Source organism: Podarcis bocagei, assembly GCF_964188305.1.
Source record: "Podarcis bocagei genome assembly, chromosome: 12".
Taxonomy (NCBI): Eukaryota; Metazoa; Chordata; class Lepidosauria; order Squamata; family Lacertidae; genus Podarcis; species Podarcis bocagei.
Window position 1 is genome coordinate 14,279,582 of NC_138137.1, and position 18,186 is coordinate 14,297,767.

General features: G+C 41.8%; 2 protein-coding genes across 5 annotated transcripts in view; one reads left to right on the forward strand and one right to left on the reverse strand.

Moving 5' to 3' along the window:
• LOC308570119 (prostatic acid phosphatase-like) overlaps positions 1–18,186 on the reverse strand; it is a 269,185-nt gene that overhangs the window by 83,093 nt on the left and 167,906 nt on the right. The window lies entirely within an intron of this gene.
• CPNE4 (copine 4) overlaps positions 8,487–18,186 on the forward strand; it is a 265,049-nt gene continuing 255,349 nt past the window's right edge. For all 4 annotated transcript variants that reach the window (XM_081164654.1, XM_081164651.1, XM_081164655.1 and 1 more), the window contains exon 1: positions 8,487–8,718. The gene's annotated coding sequence lies outside the window, so the exon portion shown is untranslated. The remainder of the gene's footprint in view (positions 8,719–18,186) is intronic.

The window sequence follows — 18,186 nt, forward strand, 5'->3', positions numbered from 1 at the left end:
CTCAGACTAAAAATGCTTCTCTGTGCAAGAACAATTCCAGGTGGTGGCACCCAATCCCATTTCCCCAAAATAACGTAGGATGGGGAAATGCAATTGCCCTAAATTAGAAGGACGATGTTAGAATCCTCTTCAGCTAATGAATAACAAATGCAATGTGGGGGTGGGGGTGGGACCTGGTAGAAGCAGAGAACAGCAAGATGCTCAATTGTTTAGTGGCAGCTCTTCATTTCTTTCTGAAAATCAGGTCTAAGTGGTTGTAGCTGCAAGTTTGATACCCGGTGGCCTTTAAAAAAAAAAAAGTAGAAACTTTGGACTCTTGGCCAGGAATTCCCTTTTCTCATGGGAGACAGCATATAATCTGTATAAAAATAGAAATAAACCCTTAGCAACAAAGACTTTCGGTGTGGAGGCTTTTTTCAGAACTATATTTCGTTTTCATATACAGTAATGGAGAAATAGATATCTGAAGGCTGGCTTCAAGATCAAAATTGCACTGTTGGAACAGCGAGGATCCTAGGACACAGCTTTTAATCTGTGTGCTCTTTGACAAAGTTCCACTTCAGGGAAGCAGTTCCCTTGTTCCTTTTGCCACTGGGAATACTTTGTGTCACTCAGCCGTGGATTTTTGTAGGTAAAGACATTTTCTTGCGGGGGTGAGATACCACTAACTAGCTCAAGAAGAGTCAGAGGAGTCAAAGGATGCTAGCCAACTTTAGTTAGTTAGTTAGTTAGTTAGTTAGTTAGTGAATTGCGATTATTCCCTGTCAGTTTCCTGCAAGACAGCTTACAACGACAAACAATGAAATTGCAATACCTAACTCCAATTCACGTTTAAAATCAACATTCTTTTTGACATAACAAACCCCCAAATCACCAACACCAAATCACTGAAACCTTTACAAGTATTTAAAAGTATGGCCCAAAACAAAACAAACCCCCAAACCAAAAAAAGAGCACATTGATTAATGTTGTTCTCTGAAGACTTGCTGAGACAAATGGCCTTGACCTACTTTTGGAAGACAGTAGTGATCAAACTCTGCAAGACTTCATAGGAGGAGGTGTGTCAGAAAAGAGGTATCACAACCAAAAATAAATAAATCAGAAAAAGAGGCAACCTTATGGAAGATAATTTATGACTGCCTGGAGGTCTTAATGTTTGTGGAGAATCTGATTGGAAAATGTGCTCTCTGGGTAACCCTGGACTCGCTTTTCCTAGGGAGTTAACGGTCAAAACAAGTCCTGTGAATTCAGTCCAGAAACAAATGTATAATGAATAATAAAGCTCTCTTAAAAGTGGCAAAATTTGGTCCCAGCCTCTGGTGCCAGTTAACAATGAAGCTACCAGATCAACCGGAATTTCTAGATTGTTATCAAGGGTAGCTCTATGCCTAAGCACATTACAATAGTCCAGCAAGATATTGCAAAGGTGTGTGTCATAGCGGCCATGTCTCTGTTTCCTAGAAGAGAGTGCACTTGGTTGGTAAAACATCTAAGGCTGGTCAAGTCTTTCTCTTGGGTTCTGTATGCAATCCTCCAGCACCTTTGCATCCATCATGTTATAGCCCTAAGTATTTTATTATGGAGCCAGGTCACCCAAGTTCTTGGCACAATAGTAGTGCATTCATGGTCGACAGCGGTGATGTGCTAGTATTGCGGAAGCATTGCAGGACCATTCATAAAACAGAATAAATCATTACAAATGCACAATACACTAGTGCCAAGAACACGTTGCAGCTTGTACTTTTAATGGACGGTTGATTTGCAAGGTTGATTTAACGCCACCTCCACAGCATCCTAGATTTGCAGGAGGTTGCATATTCCCTCTCTCTGCTTCAGGGCGGAATTTAAGTGGGCACATAAGATCCCTGACAATTCCAACTTGTTTCAAAACACTCCGGTGACGTGACAAGACACACACATACCTGCTGTGAAATGGACACAATCGCCAGCTCCGGCTGATCTGAAATTCTCCTAGCAGATGAGCTTCGTGTCAGAGTAGTTATGGCTACAGATGTCAGCACAAACGAATGTTAGCATGTAGGGGAGTTCTGTGTCTGCCCTCCACATCCTGCCCTAATTCTCTCCCTTAGTGCCCTGGGAATTACTCTTGTTAGCATGGATATAACAACATGTAGATAGGACTGCCCAATATCTCCAAACTGCAGCAATGAAACGCTGTTCCACCTCCGACACAACTGCTAATGAAAAGTCCGTCTTGTTTATACAAGTGAAATAATGGAGCATGTCAGGTTGCGGTAACAGACATCCAGCATGGCCTCTATATTAAAACTATCGCTACATATTTATATCTCACTGAAATCAATAAACAGGTTACCTGTTTCAGGCGCTTTCTCCCCAGGCAATTATTGGGCCTTTGGCTGTCTCAGAATCTGAGCAGAATAAAATCACCATAACATTTACAACTGATTGAGCCTGGTGCATAACTCATGCAGCTGGGTTTAAAAGTCTAAAAGGCAGTAGCTTAAGAGGCAGCAACATATACAAGTGTTAGCAAAGCTGAAAATCCTGGTCTCTTACTTTAAAACACAGGACTGCTCTGAAACATTCGGGCAGTGTGAAACTGGGTGGATAACTAAGTTCCGATCCACACATCTAAGTATTTATTTGTGTTTTTATATGCATTACTAAATGTATCCATTTGTATGCTAGTTGCTTTAGGAAACGTGTCATGCATAGACATATAATATGAATATAATACCATATGTATAATGGTATCTATAATATGTGGAAATTGTTTGTATTTTTAGTGGAACATGGAAAAAACCTTGCTTCTAATCGAGATCAATGAGCAAATACCAGGGGGGAAATCAACATGAATAAGTTTGACACCAAAACTTTCAGAAAACACCATCCCTAATGGAAAGATCACGAGGCTCCAAAAGTAACAGATTGGCAAATCAAATTACAGGAATTGGTGGAGACAGCTCAACTGACTAGTAAACTCAGAGGAAACTCAAAGCAAAAATTTGCGGAAAAATGGGATGGTTATAGAAGATATGTTCAAAAATACAATAATAGTTTTGACTCCGTGCTAGCATTCGAGTGATAAAGGAACTCAAAGGAGATGGACAACAATTAAAGATTTATTATGTTTTCAGAATGTATTAGAAAAATTATATAGAAAGGTTTATTGTTTTGTGTACATTCAAATGTAAGATAAAATATATGCAAAGGGACTTGACAGGAAGTCAAAGTTGAAGAAAAGATTTTGGAAGATAAAAGGGGAAAAACTATTTACTTTCATTATTATCATTTTGTGTGCGGGTGTCTGCACATATGTGTGTTGTAAATGCAATGTTTGGGAGGAAATAAGACAGTAAATAACAAATAACAAACTAAATATTGATGTATGTAATTTTTATTTCTTAATTATACTTAGTGGTAGTATGGCTGTATTGTTTTTTGTAACATAAAATCATTCAATAAAAATTATTTTAAAAAAAGAAAGGAAACACCATCCCTAGGTCAGACTAGCTAGCAGAACCCATCATCTAGCAACTGCCTGGGATCTCAAATGGAGATCATTCCTATCATAGCTCAGTCAGTAATGAGACTCTTAATCTTAGGGTGATGGGTTCGAGCCCCGACCCTTGTGGTCCCTTCCAACTCTATGATACTTTGGAGTCTCCTCCATGACCCTTTTTACTGCTGATGCCAAGAATTGGGGAATGGGCAAATCTATCAATTTTGGCTTCTTTAACTCTCTCATTTTTCCTCTTTCAAGCTCAGTCCTCCACAATCTTTTCTAAAGTCCTCATGAAAAATACACCAGTGTTATAGGGCACATTTCCCCCAATATACACATTTTTGTTTGCAATTTTGCCTAATAAACACATTTTGAAAAGCGATTTCCCCATATGTAATGCATTTTTGTATGCTTTTCTCACAAATACATGCATTTTTATGCACACATTTTACCCTAATATAATGCTTTTTTGAGCACATTGCTTGGCTGGAGAACTGCACTGCAAAATTCGGAGAAGTGTGGCATTTGTAGGATGTTTGTGTTTCCACTTGTGTATCATTTTGGAAAGTGTTTGATTAGGTATGTTTGCTTTTACACGTGAACCTGAATTAAATGTGAACTCCATCCTTACCAGGGATTGAAGATGAGATTTTCTGTATCCCGATCCTGTGCTCTACTACTGAACTAGGACCCCACATATATAGTTCTTATCATTCTGTTTCATGTATATACTTGTTCTGAACACTGTGAGAGTAAAATATTTCTTTTAATGTTTCCCCTTCCTTCCATCCATCTTTGCCAAAGACTTTAAATGAAGCCCTTGAGGGCTAAAGCAATAATTGGCCTGAATACATGCACAGCTGCTTCGTACTTGTCTCTTGATATCCTAATCTGGTTCTTCTGAGTCATATCAGCCCAAAACACAGCCATATGTTCACGGGACGAAAGCACAGCTTTTCTAGACAGTGATTGACACTGGCACTTCACAGAAAGATACAAAAGTTCTGATTGACAGCCTACTGGGTATTCACGATGATCTGAAATGCAATGAAATCAAGAGTCACCTATATTTGTACACCGTCTGGATGCAAAAGTTGGATTTCCCCAGTTTCAGATACAAGGAAACTTTGTCATGTGGTTGAAGCAGATTGCAGGCAGCGAACTTCTCAAGTTAGGATGTCACAGTGGAATTATCAATATGTTCCAGGGTTAGGATCTTAGGGGAAGAGGCTGGGCCAAGGGCGGCCAAGGAGCAGGAGGCCAGCTGATCTGAGATGACACGACATTGGGGACCATCTGAGCCTTTTGTTGCTCGAATTTAGGAGGTGCATCCAAATGCAAAGGGTTGGAGCAGGCATAGAGGATGAAGACATGGAAAGGGGATCTGAACTTTTAGGAAACAAGTGAGGTCCGGTGTTGTGTTTGCGCATTGGCGAGGGAACGAGGGCTGAATCCAGCAAAATTCTTGTGCAAGTTAAATGATTTCTGCTCACACAGCAGAACCTCCACTTCTTCTCCCACCACAAGCCTGTTCTGGGGCTTCTCCCAACCCTCCAGAGCAGATTGAGGACACACCTGCGGGGAGAGAGAGAGAGGAAGCAGACCAAAAGAGTGGCATGTGCATGCCTAAAGCCCACCCTGCCGTGATGGAGGGCTTGTGTGTCTGTTTGCAAATATATCGCGTTTTGGTTGTAAATTATATGCACAGAGTTTGCTGTATGTTGTTCTGTGACCTCCTTCAATATATATAATATTGTTGAATTTATAATAGGGCTGTATATAAATTCAATAATAAACAAACAAACAAACAAACAATATCACTTTATTTGAATATATAATGCATTGTTTCCTGTCTTTGAAGGACTTAGCATAAAGCTTTAATTCTACTTCTTCAGAGTTAAAATGACCAGGAGCAAATGGTTTGGGTTCTGTGGAACTCATTATGGCTATTGAAATAAAATAATGCAAAAAGCATTTACAAATCTGAATGTGAGCCTTGCATGATTCTGTTCACAGGGGTGGAATCTACACACATATTAAAAACACTGTGAAAATCCTTTTTTTAAAAAGTTTGGAAAAATACATTGAATTTTTGCATAGCTCACTGTCGCCATCTAGTGTCACATGTGTTTATTGCATTTCACAACACATTTAAAACGTTCTATTTGCCGCTATGTTGGTGAGTCAAGGGATCCTCCCAAATGGTTATACAGAAGGGATGCATGAGTGTCATTGCTTCAGTAAGTGTCATAGCACTTACTGAATGGCTACAAACCACAACCATAACAACCATGAACATGTACTCTCTTCTGAGTTGCAACATTGTTCTACAAACACACACAGTTTCATAAAACTACAGTGCAATGCAAAGCTGGGAAGTTTCAATCTCTAGAAAGCAGAGTTACAGTGATTGAGGATATGTGACGTTCTCCAAATCCATTAATCTACTCTTTTAGCTTACAACCTTAGAATCATAGGTTTTGAATGTGTCCTGAAGGTCCTCATGTCCAAGTGGCAAAGCCTACAGCATTGTGAGAGCAATATTAATTGTCCCTTTTTCATGTACAGTGGTACCTTGGGTTACAGATGCTTCAGGTTACAGACGCTTCAGGTTACAGACTCCACTAACCCAGAAATAGTACCTCGGGTTAAGAACTTTGCTTCAGGATGAGAACAGAAATTGTGCGGCGGCAGCAAGGGCCCCATTAGCGAAAGTGGTACCTCAGGTTAAGAACAGTTTCAGGTTAAGAACGGACCTCCAGAACAAATTAAGTTCTTAAACCAAGGTACCACTGTAGGTCAAGGAGATTTCAGGATGATGTCTGAGCCAATCTTTGCCAATATCTGAGAAAATCAAAATATGTCCTCTCAGTTTGGAATAGCTGGTGCTGAGATCCAGCTCATTTCTTCTCCTCCTTTCACTTGCATTTATGTTTTCTATCTCTCCTATTTTCCTGGTTCTGACATCTGCCATACTCACTGCTGTGTTCACAGGGTGATACAAATTTCCTACTGTCTGATCTTGCCTTTGCTAGAAGGCGTCTGTTAGTTCAAGGAAAATAATCAGTACCTTCAACTTTTATTCTTGCAAGCAGGGAGAAATGGAGAGGATAAACGCAAAAAGAAACGGTTGCACAGATAGATCCCACAGGATATGCGGTTTTGTCTTTCAGCAGAATATTTGTTGCAACTTCAGCAGGAAGGCACAATGGGTGTGATGTGGCCATATGAAACTTCAGGAATCTTTGATTATGCTTTGATAGGAAAGAAACCAAAATAAATAGCGGCAAAATCTACGCTTTCTAACCCACATGATGATATTTCTTTTTAAAGATATGACTTTGAATGGCAACAGACTACAGTGGTACCTAAGGTTACATGTGCTTCAGGTTACATACGCTTCAGGTTACAGACTCCGCTAACCCAGAAATAGTGCTTCAGGTTAAGAACTTTGCTTCAGGATGAGAACAGAAATCGTGCTCCGGCGGCGCGGCAGCAGCGGGAGGCCCCATTAGCTAAAGTGGGACCTCAGGTTAAGAACAGTTTCAGGTTAAGAACAGACCTCCGGAATGAGTTAAGTTCTTAACCTGAGGTACTACTGTATCATATATATTTTTTCTAAATCTGTAATTGGCTCAGGAAACATAAATATGTTGTAGTGATGAAAATGAAACAGTCTGTGATTGTTTACATTTGATATGTAATTTTCTTAAAATGGGAAAGTTAAAGTCGCATTTTATTGTTTTTTGTTTTTGTTTTTTCTATATAAAAGTATTTCCGGAACAAATTAAGTACTTAACTTGAGGTACCACTGTACTGAGGATGTGAAAGAATTAATGTTCCCTTCCTCAGATTTAACAAGGACCAACTCACTGTTGTCAATGGGACTACTTTGCTGTAAATAATAATAATAATAATAATAATAATAATAATAATAATAATAATTGTCTGCCATAGATGACTTCAACTGTGTGTGGAAATGAGCGGGTACCAGTGAAATTGTAGGCGGCTTTATGCATCTAATAACAAGAAACCCTCTTTTGAAAACGAGACAAACAGCATCCCTGAGCCATAGCTGCCAACATTTCCCTTTTTTAAAGGGAAATTCCCTTATTCTGAAAAGGATTCCTTGCAAGAAAAGGGAAAAGTTGACAGCTGTGCCCTGAGCGATAGTACATCAGGTCCCTGGGACATTGTGAGGGGAAGTAAAATGGCGGCTGTAGGCCACAACCAGCACTTTCCTGATAAGAGCGCTGTTTGTCTTGCCACTGCGATCCTCCCTGTGGCAACCCTTCCCAAATAAAATGCCTCACGCCCACCCACCAGCCGCAAAGGTTGGAAGGGTGCTATGGGAGGGCGAGTGCTGTGTCTGCATGATGATAAAACTGGAGTCAGCCCAGTGTGCAAATCTGAGGAGATCCACAGATTGCACCACATGGCCTGCAAGAGGGTTTAGCAGGGCAATCCTCCACCAACATAGCTTAAACTATATCCTACGTGCTCCTGGCCCTGGTGTGTGAGACCAGGGTGGTGGAAACTTTCATTTTGTGTCCTTCCATCAACCCCTGTGGGGTGAATTTTAGTTACACCCAGGGCATTTTTTCCCCAGCCGGAATTTGCCGGAACTTCGGTTCTGGCGCCTCTCAGGTGGGCGCCATTGCCATTATAAAGAGAACAAGGGAGGTGTTCCAGTGACTTCTGGCACCGTTTTTTCTAGAAAAAAAATAGCAATGGTTACACCTGCATTTTTTGTGTGGTGTTATTAATTGCTTTGTAGGCAGGATCAATTAATAAAGAGCCAGGGGCGGATCTACTATGAAACTAAGGAAGCTTAAGTTTCAGGGCCGCTAATCCCAGAAGCAACTTTAGTCCACATTGCTTTTTTGTTTTTTTAGGTCCAATCTCAGTGTCACAACTCAAACTGTTTATTTTTGTTGTTGTTGTATCTATTTCAACAATCCCAACGTTTGAGAGTCGGTAGCACAGGTGTCGTCAGGGTGTGGGAACAACCTTGTTGAAGAAGAAAACAGGGGTTACCCAGATTTTGTTGCTGGTTGCAAAGGGCTCCCCATAACAGTTCAAGCTTCAGGGACCCCAAAATGTAGGTCCGCCAGCTGTTTTATCCTCCTCCCCAAACCCAACCCACTCTTTCACTGGCCCGACACACACCTTTTTGTCACCTTCGCACTGAGGTAACTTCTGGCAACTTCTTCTGCCTTCCCTCAGTTGGGGTAAGTTGATACACCATAGTAAGGAAATTGTGTTGGCTTAAGGTCATCTTTTTAATATTTATTTATTTATTATTTTTGCATTCTTTTATTTATATTTTATACATTTATTTACACTGTATACTTTCTTTTTAATTTAAATTTTTTTTGACAAAGTTATAATCATAAGTAAATAAGAAGAAAAATGTGCAGCCCACCACCGAGACCATTCTATTGTAACTATCCAACCTTAATGTATTTTTAATCTTTGTTGGAAGCCACCCAGAGTGGCTGGGGAAACCCAGCCAGATGGGCGGGGTATAAATAATAATAAATTATTATTATTAATTATTATTATTATTATTATTATTATTATTATTATTATTATTATTACTACTACTACTACTACTTAAGGTTTAAGGTCATTTTAATGGGGATGGGGAGGAAGAGATGCCGCATTCTACCCTCTCCCAACCTCCATATTTTGGCACTCGGTTTGCATTGTAAAGCTGCAGTGCTAATCCCATTGAATAAGCCCCATCAATTTCAATTCAACGTACTTCTGATGGTCTTCATGTTCAGAGCATAAGCAAATCCTGCCTGGATGATGTCAAAGTTTCATATAGTTCATGGTTCTGTTTCCAATATGGACTTTCCAGATCATTCTGGAAAATTTCTGTGTCTGTCAATCTGCCCATCTTTCTTTCTTCTATCTATCTATCTATCTATCTATCTATCTATCTATCTATCTATCTGAAAATATCTTGTCAGTCTATCCATCTGCCCTGGCCCTTTCCTGTTTTTGCTTCTTTGTGTAAGAAAAGTGTAGTTTCATGCATGTCATTCCACAGACCTGGGTAATTCCACCCCCCACCAAATACCAGACCAAACAGTTTTGGGAGGTTTCTCTGCTCCTTCTGTGAGTTGTTGTTTGCATTGTGTTCCCAGCAGCACTTGAGTGACACCTTGTGGTTGATCATAAACATTTCAATAATGACCCTTTCTTTCCCAGTCAATCAGAAGTGCTTTCAATAAGTGTGCATGGTGGGAGCATTGTTTGAAGGGTTACTGCTTCCATGTGTACATGCAGCAACTTCCTGTGGGCATTCTACTGAATGAGGATATGTCCTAGCTAGAACTGGTACTACCCCATATTCCTTGAATGACTCTTAAGGGTAACAGCAGCGATAAGGCAGCTGTGCCCTTCAAATGCTGTTGGACCCCAACTCCCATGAACCTCAACCAGCATGGCCATTGGTGATGCATGATGGGAGTTGGAGTCCAACAACATCTATACCTGAAGGAGCGTCTCCACCCCCATCGTTCAGCCCGGACACTGAGATCCAGCTCCGGGGGCCTTCTGGCGGTTCCCGCATTGCGAGAAGTGAGATTGCAGGGAACCAGACAGAGGGCCTTCTCGGTGGTGGCGCCCACCCTGTGGAACGCCCTCCCTTCAGATGTGAAGGAAATAAGCAGCTATCCTATCTTTAAAAGACATCTGAAGGCAGCCCTGTTTAGGGAAGTTTTTAATACTTAACGCTGTACTGTTTTTAACATTTGATTGGGAGCCGCCCAGAGTGGCTGGGAAAACTCAGCCAGATGGGCAGGGTATAAATAACAAATTATTATTATTATTATTATTATTATTATTATTATTATTATTATTATTATTATTATTAGAGATCATAGCTGGGTTACAGCTTTAGTGCATCTTAGGGATAGGGATATGTGTGTGTGTGTGTGTGTGTTTTGGATCCCCATATTTTAATCTAGAGAGGATGTATTTTTATATGCCTTGCAGGGAGTTGGACTAGATGATCTTTGGGGTACCTTCCAGCTCTACAATTATATGATTCCATGAAACGTTACACCCTGGTCCAGATAAGCAATGAGCAACAGTACATTGAGTACAGAAAATCGCAATAATGCCAATAGTAATAGTAGTAGTCGTAATGTTTATACCCTGCCCATCTGGCTTGGTTGCCCCAGCCACTCTGGGAGGCTTATTATGTTTATAAAAAACATAATAAAACATGAAGATATTGTCCTGAGAAAGATGTAGTTGTGCTGTGATATTTACAGGAAATTAGGGATTTCATTTTTCGCTAAAAGTTCCAAGTTAAGGAAATACCTTTTAATATATAGCAGCAAACTGAACCTCAGGGAAAAGTTACAGGGAAACATTGTATAGGAATAAGAATGGATTTTCTACTGGTGTTCTTTTTACTTCTTCTGCCAGTCATTTTTTTGACAACGGGCTATATAACTTGGCTCTTTGACTAATCTTCCTAAAACAACCACAGTGTCTCAGTCTTTTGAATGACTGCTCCAGACAGGTTTCATTTTATTTTCTCCATCCTTCCCCCCTAAGAAGTGTACTAAAGTAATTAGTTTCAATACCTTTTCTTTTTCTCTTATCACCTGGAAAAGAATACAGTATCTCTGCATATAAGGAGGTATGGGAGATTGCATAGAAGTTTTAATTTCCTGCAAGCAATATTTCATGGTGTGCTGGCAGGCTTAGCTGTGTTTGATCTGTTGGTGAATATATATTTTTTATTAAGGCACTGCAAGAAGCATAGATCTAACTTTGCCATTGTACTAAGGTGTATTAGAGGAATGACATTTATAACCTGGGAGGTTCTGAAGTGTTATAAGGTCATAAAATAGGTGAAGAGAAAAGAACCACTATATTGTGGATGTGTAGGCGGTGTGAGTGTGCAGCTAACATCCCAGTTATCTAGAGAGGCTTTGTAAAGTGAGACAAAGATTGATAGAGATGGGAAATTGTCATCTATAATTTAATCTACTGAATCTATTTTGAAAAGTTGTTTGTTCATTATGCATTTGGACACCTCTTTTAAGATACCTTCACCAAATTTTGTGTGATGGTTCCTGAGATCAAGGAGCAAGTTTTCATCTAGTCATGGCTACATCTGGACCCAATTTTGAATCCAGATGGCAGACTGAATATTTCAAAAATGCACTGATCGATGGCAAAACTACACTGCTTATTTTGGTTTCTTTGAACTCAAATTCTCTAGTAATGTAGCTGCTAGTGTATAATTCAAGTTTTGGAGCCTGGTACTCATTTTTGAAATAAATGCCAAGGGCATTTGAAGTAAAAAGCATTGTAGGGATAAAACAGAGACAAGCAGCTTGCTGCTCTATGGCCTCATGGTCCGATTCCTTCTGGTGTTAATGATAGAATAATATGGGGAAAGTGGGAGAGAGAGAAACATAATGGCACTGGGCTTCACACTTTTGACTCTGGCATCACCAGTTTGTGGTACTTCCAGATTACCCCAAGGGACTGTGCACGACGAAGAAGAAGAAGAAGAAGAAGAAGAAGAAGAAGAAGAAGAAGAAGAAGAAGAAGAAGAAGAAGAAGAAGAATTTATACCCCGCCCATTCAACTGGGTTTCCCCAGCCACTCTGGGAGGCTCCCAACAGATTAAAAACAGAATAAAGGTTGCTCTCTCCTCTGATACATTATTGAAAGCAGTTCACCCTTACAAAGCTACAATTCCCAGGGTTCCTAGGAATGAGGGATTGACAATTAAACCACTCTGGGAATCGTAGTGCTGTGAGACGCCTCCTAACAACTCTCAGCACCTTTTACAATCTATAGATTCCGGAATTCATTTTGAAAAGCCATGACTGTCAAAGTGGTATAGGATTGTTTTAAATGCATAGCATGGGTATAGCCAGTGTCTTCCTTACAACTACTTAGGCTGCAATCTGATACCTTCCTACCTGGGAGTAAAAAGTTACTTCTGAGCAGACATAGCCTTGCCCTGTTACTGAGTTTCTGTTTGAGATGAGGTTTGAACCCACACTGCACAACTGCAGTTCTGTTAGGTAGGTAGAAAACATATCTTTATTTTTCTTTTCTCCAGTTAGAAAGAGTTCTCTGATCAATCATCTCTTTAAAGAGAGAAACCTTGGGCTTCTGAAACATAGTGTATACTTTCATGTGTAAGCAATTGTTCAACATCGCACATGAAAACGGCTGGTGCTAAATTGAAGTGCTCAGCTAGTGCCATTTTCTGCCTCTCAGCTCACCCAAAGCTCTTGCAAAACGGAATCTGTCACCTCAAGTGCTCTTGCTTGCAGAAGGCTTCTATTCACCAAGGACGCCATCCACGCACAATGAGATCATGGGATGAAAACAAAGCCACATGCAGGGATTCTAGTTCAAAGGCTTCCTACAGCTTACTGGGGAAGAGCTATAGCTCAGTGGCAGATAATTTGCTTTGCATGCAGACGGTCCTGGGTTCAATACACTGTTTTCTTTTGCTCATAGCTCTTGATTCAAGCAATAATATGTTTTTGTGGCTCTTCAAGTCAAAGCTTCTTTCAAGATCTTAAAGGTTTATCCCCCTATTTGGGGCATTGCTGCTTAGAATATGTTGGCATCAGTCTGTCTCGAGAGACAATGGTTTGCACCTCTGGGGATGAAGTCAAGCCACTATGTTAGCAGGACCAAAGTGACCTCCTTGGGGCACAAGCCTGGGCAGTGTGTATGGAGATCATGGGCTGCCCTTGCTGGTGTGGTCGAAAGGAAAGCAGAGCAAGACGTTTGGCACCAGCTTGGCTGCTGGAGTTGTCAGAGTACAAGTTGCCATCCAACCGTCCTAGGGACGCCACTCCGGATTTGTGTAGCATTTAGTCGTTAGCCATTTCTTCTCCTGAAGATATCCTGCAAGGCAGTGGAGGTTTCAGATCACAGTTTTCCTTCTCTCCTACCTGCCCCTCGCTTCCCTCTACAGCATGTACAGAATCCGCCTTCTTGACATTGAACCAACTATTGGTTAAATCCCTGGTGGCAACTATTGGTTAAATCTCAGGAGTCACCAAGTCAAGTAAAACTATTCCAGCAGTCTCAACCACATTTTATCCAACCACCAGCTTTACTGTGTATCGTGGGTACATCTACAACTATTCAAAACAATCTAGTTTTCTTAGGCCATATTGCCAATATGCAGGAAAAGGTCACACTACCAGGTTCAGCATCCACTGATGAAGGGTGTGGGCTGCTCATTCATATAGTACATAAAACAGGTGGCCTTGCAGGAAGGTGAATTTAACCCATACCATGGAAGGCTTGGAGGACACACAAGCCAGGAAGATGATATTGCTGGACTACAACTTCCATCACCCCCAGCCAGAATGGCAAATAGGGATGATGGGAGTTGGACTCCAATGTCTGAAGGGTCACAGGTTCCCCCATCCCTGGACTAAACCACATTTAGCCACACTATCCACAGACACTCTTTGATTGAACGGGTGAGAGAAAAGCAACTGCAAGATTTTCGGCATTGAACAATGAGCCCCTTGTTAATGAATAATACCATGTCCCATTTTAATCTTCTTTTAAGGAAGCTGCTTTTCCCTGCGCAACTGCATTTAAGGCATGCTAATTCTTAATCAGGTCAGCTTTCCGAGACTCCAACATCATATTCCCATATTAAAAATGAATGAAGGAGACAAGATGCTGCTTTTTCTCTCCAGGTTCAGGGAAGACTACCACAGCAACTAAGTCACTCAAGCTTTTAAGTCACTGAAAAGAAAAGGGACTGTAAAGGGGAATCTTCTTGCATAATATGTGCCATTTAGTCAGAATTAGGGAAGGGGAGAGAGAAATTGATCTCGGTTCCCACATAAAGGGAAATCTACTTGCACATTCTGAAACAATACATGCACTGAAACATAGCCATCTTCTCGAAGAATCATAGAATTGTAGAGACTGTTAGATAAAGGAAGGAAGTTTCTCAGGTGTGTTTGGCCCCCAAACCCCAGTGAAAGGCCTTTGGGGAAGGATTGAGGCAGAGTAGCAGAGCACCCGCATTGCATGCAGAAAGATTCAGTCCCCAGCATCTCCTGCCTGCCTGAATAATTGGACAGCTGCTGCCAGTCAGTGTGGAAAATACTGAAATAGGGAATCAATGATCTGACTCAGTATCAGGAAGCTTCCTTGGAATACAAAACACAAACTCTCTCTCCATTTCACATCCCATGCTTCCCACCATGCAAATCTTAACATTCTCCTTGTGCCTAATTACAAATTAATTACCAGATGCATGATTAAGCTGTTCATATTTCAGATGCTTAAAAAGGAAGCATGCCCTCCCTCCCATTCTCTCTGCTTGAGATCCCAATTGTGCCCTTGGCAGCTCTCAAATGCAATTGACTCAGGGATGGTTCTACAAACACTATTGAATAGATATCTCCAAACAAAGAAAAAAGTAGAGAGCAAGAACACTTTGCACAAAGGTATAATTTAACTGATGCATGAGAGAAAGAGCGTGTGAGAGAGGGAGGGAGGGAGAACTTCCCCCCTTTCAGCTGTTCCACTGAAGAAACACGGGTCCTACGCTCATCTCCATTACCCTAGGAATAGGATACCTTAATCTGCAATTACTGTGTTGCCAGATAATTGTAATTGTTGAAGGGTACTCTTGAAATGGAACCACCAAAGAACGACTGTTTCTGTGCTGAATGCTTAAAGCTGTAATCTGAATCACACTTACCTGTAAATCCCATTGGATTCAGTGGGATTCACCTCAGAGCAGGGATGGGGAGAGGTTCAATTCAGTCCACATTTAAAGGTTGTTGTTGTTTAGTCGTTTAGTCGTGTCTGACTCTTCGTGACCCCATGGACCAGAGCATGCCAGGCACTCCTGTCTTCCACTGCCTCCCGCAGTTTGGTCAGACTCACGTTTGTGGCTTCGAGAACACCATCCAACAATCTCGTCCTCTGTTGTCCCCTTCTCCTTCTGCCCTCAATCTTTCCCAACATCAGCGTCTTTTCCAGAGAGTCTTCTCTTCTTATGAGGTGGCCAAAGTATTGGAGCCTCAGCTTCACGATCTGTCCTTCCAGTGAGCACTCAGGGCTGATTTCCTTCAGAATGGATTGGTTTGATCTTCTTGCAGTCCATGGGACTCTCAAGAGTCTCCTCCACCACCATAATTCAAAAGCATAAATTCTTCGGCGATCAGCCTTCTTTATGGTCCAGCTCTCACTTCCATACATCACTACTGGGAAAACCATGGCTTTAACTATACGGACCTTTGTTGGCAAGGTGATATCTCTGCTTTTTAATATGTTGCCTAGGTTTGCCATCGCCTTTCTCCCAAGGAGCAGGCGTCTTTTAATTTCGTGACTGCTGTCACCATCTGCAGTGATCATGGAGCCCAAGAAAGTAAAATCTCTCCCTGCCTCCGTTTCTTCCCCTTCTATTTGCCAAGAGGTGATGGGCCCAGTGACATTTAAAGGTGAACCCACCTTATTTTCAGTTCTGAAACAATACACAGCCCTTCTTCAAAATTTGCACTTCCAATTTTTGCAAGGCAGTTCTCCAGCAAAGTAATGGGTGCAAAAATGCATGTGCTAGGGTAAAGTTGCATATATAGAGAAAAAAGATATGGGTGAAAATAACTTACCAAAATGCATTATAGAATCATCTAGTCCCACCCTGCAATGCAGGAAACTTTTGCCCAACGTGAGGCTTGAACCTACAACCATGTGATTAAGAGTCTCATGCTTGACCAACTGAGCTATCCCATTTTGGAATATTGCCTTGCAAAAGAGGCATATTAGGCAATATTCTGTGCAAGCAAGCATTTATTCGGAGAAATCCATTGATTTATTTTCACAAGAATATTAAAAATAAATAAATCACTGACTGATGTGGACATGTGGAGAGCTGAACTTAAGCGTAAAAAGAGGAAAAACTAAAATTTACAGATTAACCCATCTGTCCTTTTGAGTAACTGTATAGGACTGCGATGTTAAGCCTCTTGTAGCTTTATTGGAGAAGATGAACTGCTTTAATCACTGAGTAGTGGAGAGGTGCTTAAGGACACCCTGTGGGAACAATACAAACCATTTTTCAATAGTTATCAAATACTATGTATCCGATTGCCAGTATTCTTTACTATTGTTCCTTGAGTTTGTGTTGTTTCAATTCGACAACAAAGCTTCCCTTTCTTATTCCCTGCTTTTCAGCAATATGTGTGCGCTTGCATGATGCAGTTGAAGTGATGCGGTTTCCTTTTGCTAGGCAAATAAGGTCAAACTGTTATGGCTGTGGTTTTCCTGGGAGGGGAGACTGCTAAAGTGACATCAGACTGTGACCCTAATCCCAGTTATGGACCGCTTCAATCTCAGCTCCTGGCTCGAAGATGCACACTCTTCCAAGCAGATGCCACTGTTGCTATGAAATGACTAAACAGGTAGCAACCTTGAAAACTGGATGCTGGTCATGATGGGCTACAGATCAGGCCTGACAAGCACAGCAAATCAGTTCTTGCCCACATGAGGCAGTTGTTGACAGGGCCTTGCAGAGCCAGGCAGAGGCCCGGACCATGTAGATAATGTGCCCCCCCTTATTTTACCCTGGGGATAACTGAAGTCTTATAAATAAGTAAGTATATAAATAATTTTCACAAAAGTTATGCTGACAAATAATTGTCTAAATTATGACTTTGCACCTCCACATTCGCCCCAGTGCATCCCCTGTGATTGTGTATATGCTGACCGAGGCCCCCTGTGGAATCAGAGGCCCAGGCCAAGTGGCCCATATGCCCCACCCCCCTCTGTCTGGGCCTGGTTGTTGAGACTGAAGGTCCCTGCCTCCCCTCCTCTCAAGTGTGTTTCCCAAGCAACCAGAGACTGTGCCTTCATGCCTGCCTTTGCTCCTCCTGCTTCATGCCTCTCCTGGTTCTGGGAGACCAGGGGGAGGAAAGCTCGTCACAGCGGAGGCACCTGTGACTCTTCACCAGGCTAACTCATCTCTGCCTCTTGGCCTCCCTCCTCCCACTCTCCCTCTTCTGCTTCTGGATTTCTCTCTGCCACAAGCTCTCTCAGCTCACTAATCCCTGTCACCTCTTCAGTTTCCAAGACTTCCTCCTCCCAGTTTGCTCCCTCTTCTCCCTCTGACGCCTCATCCTCATTCCACCACCAGTCCACGGGCTCTGATCCTCCTTCCCTTGGGGGTTCCCCAGCTTGTTTCTTCTCCCATTCCTTTGCGTCCAACTGGTCCATGGCAGGCGGGTGGAGCCAGAGACAAAAGCGAGCAGAGCAATGGATGTAAATTTTACCTTTGTACGGTAGGCTACTTCCTACAGCCCTCTCTGCCCTCCAGCCAGGCAAGGAAGAGCCATTATCAGAATTCAAGGACACATGTCAGCAGAGGGGGAAATGCTCAAAAAGAGTTGAAGCAATGCTGGTGAGGCGTGTGGCCTGGAGGAATATAGGGTGGCTGAGGAAGGAATGTGCCCGGGTTCCCTTCCCAAGGGCCAGAGAGAGAGAGAGAGAGAGAGAGAGAGAGAGAGGTCTTGAGGGCCACATATGTTCCCTCCAGGCCTGCCTGAAGTCCCCCACCTTGTCATAAGAGGAAAGTCTGGAAACTGGTGGAGATAGTGAGCAGAGCAATCCTGGTGCATTGGCATTCTGAAACCTGTATCACTCTGGTCCCTTTTTTTTAA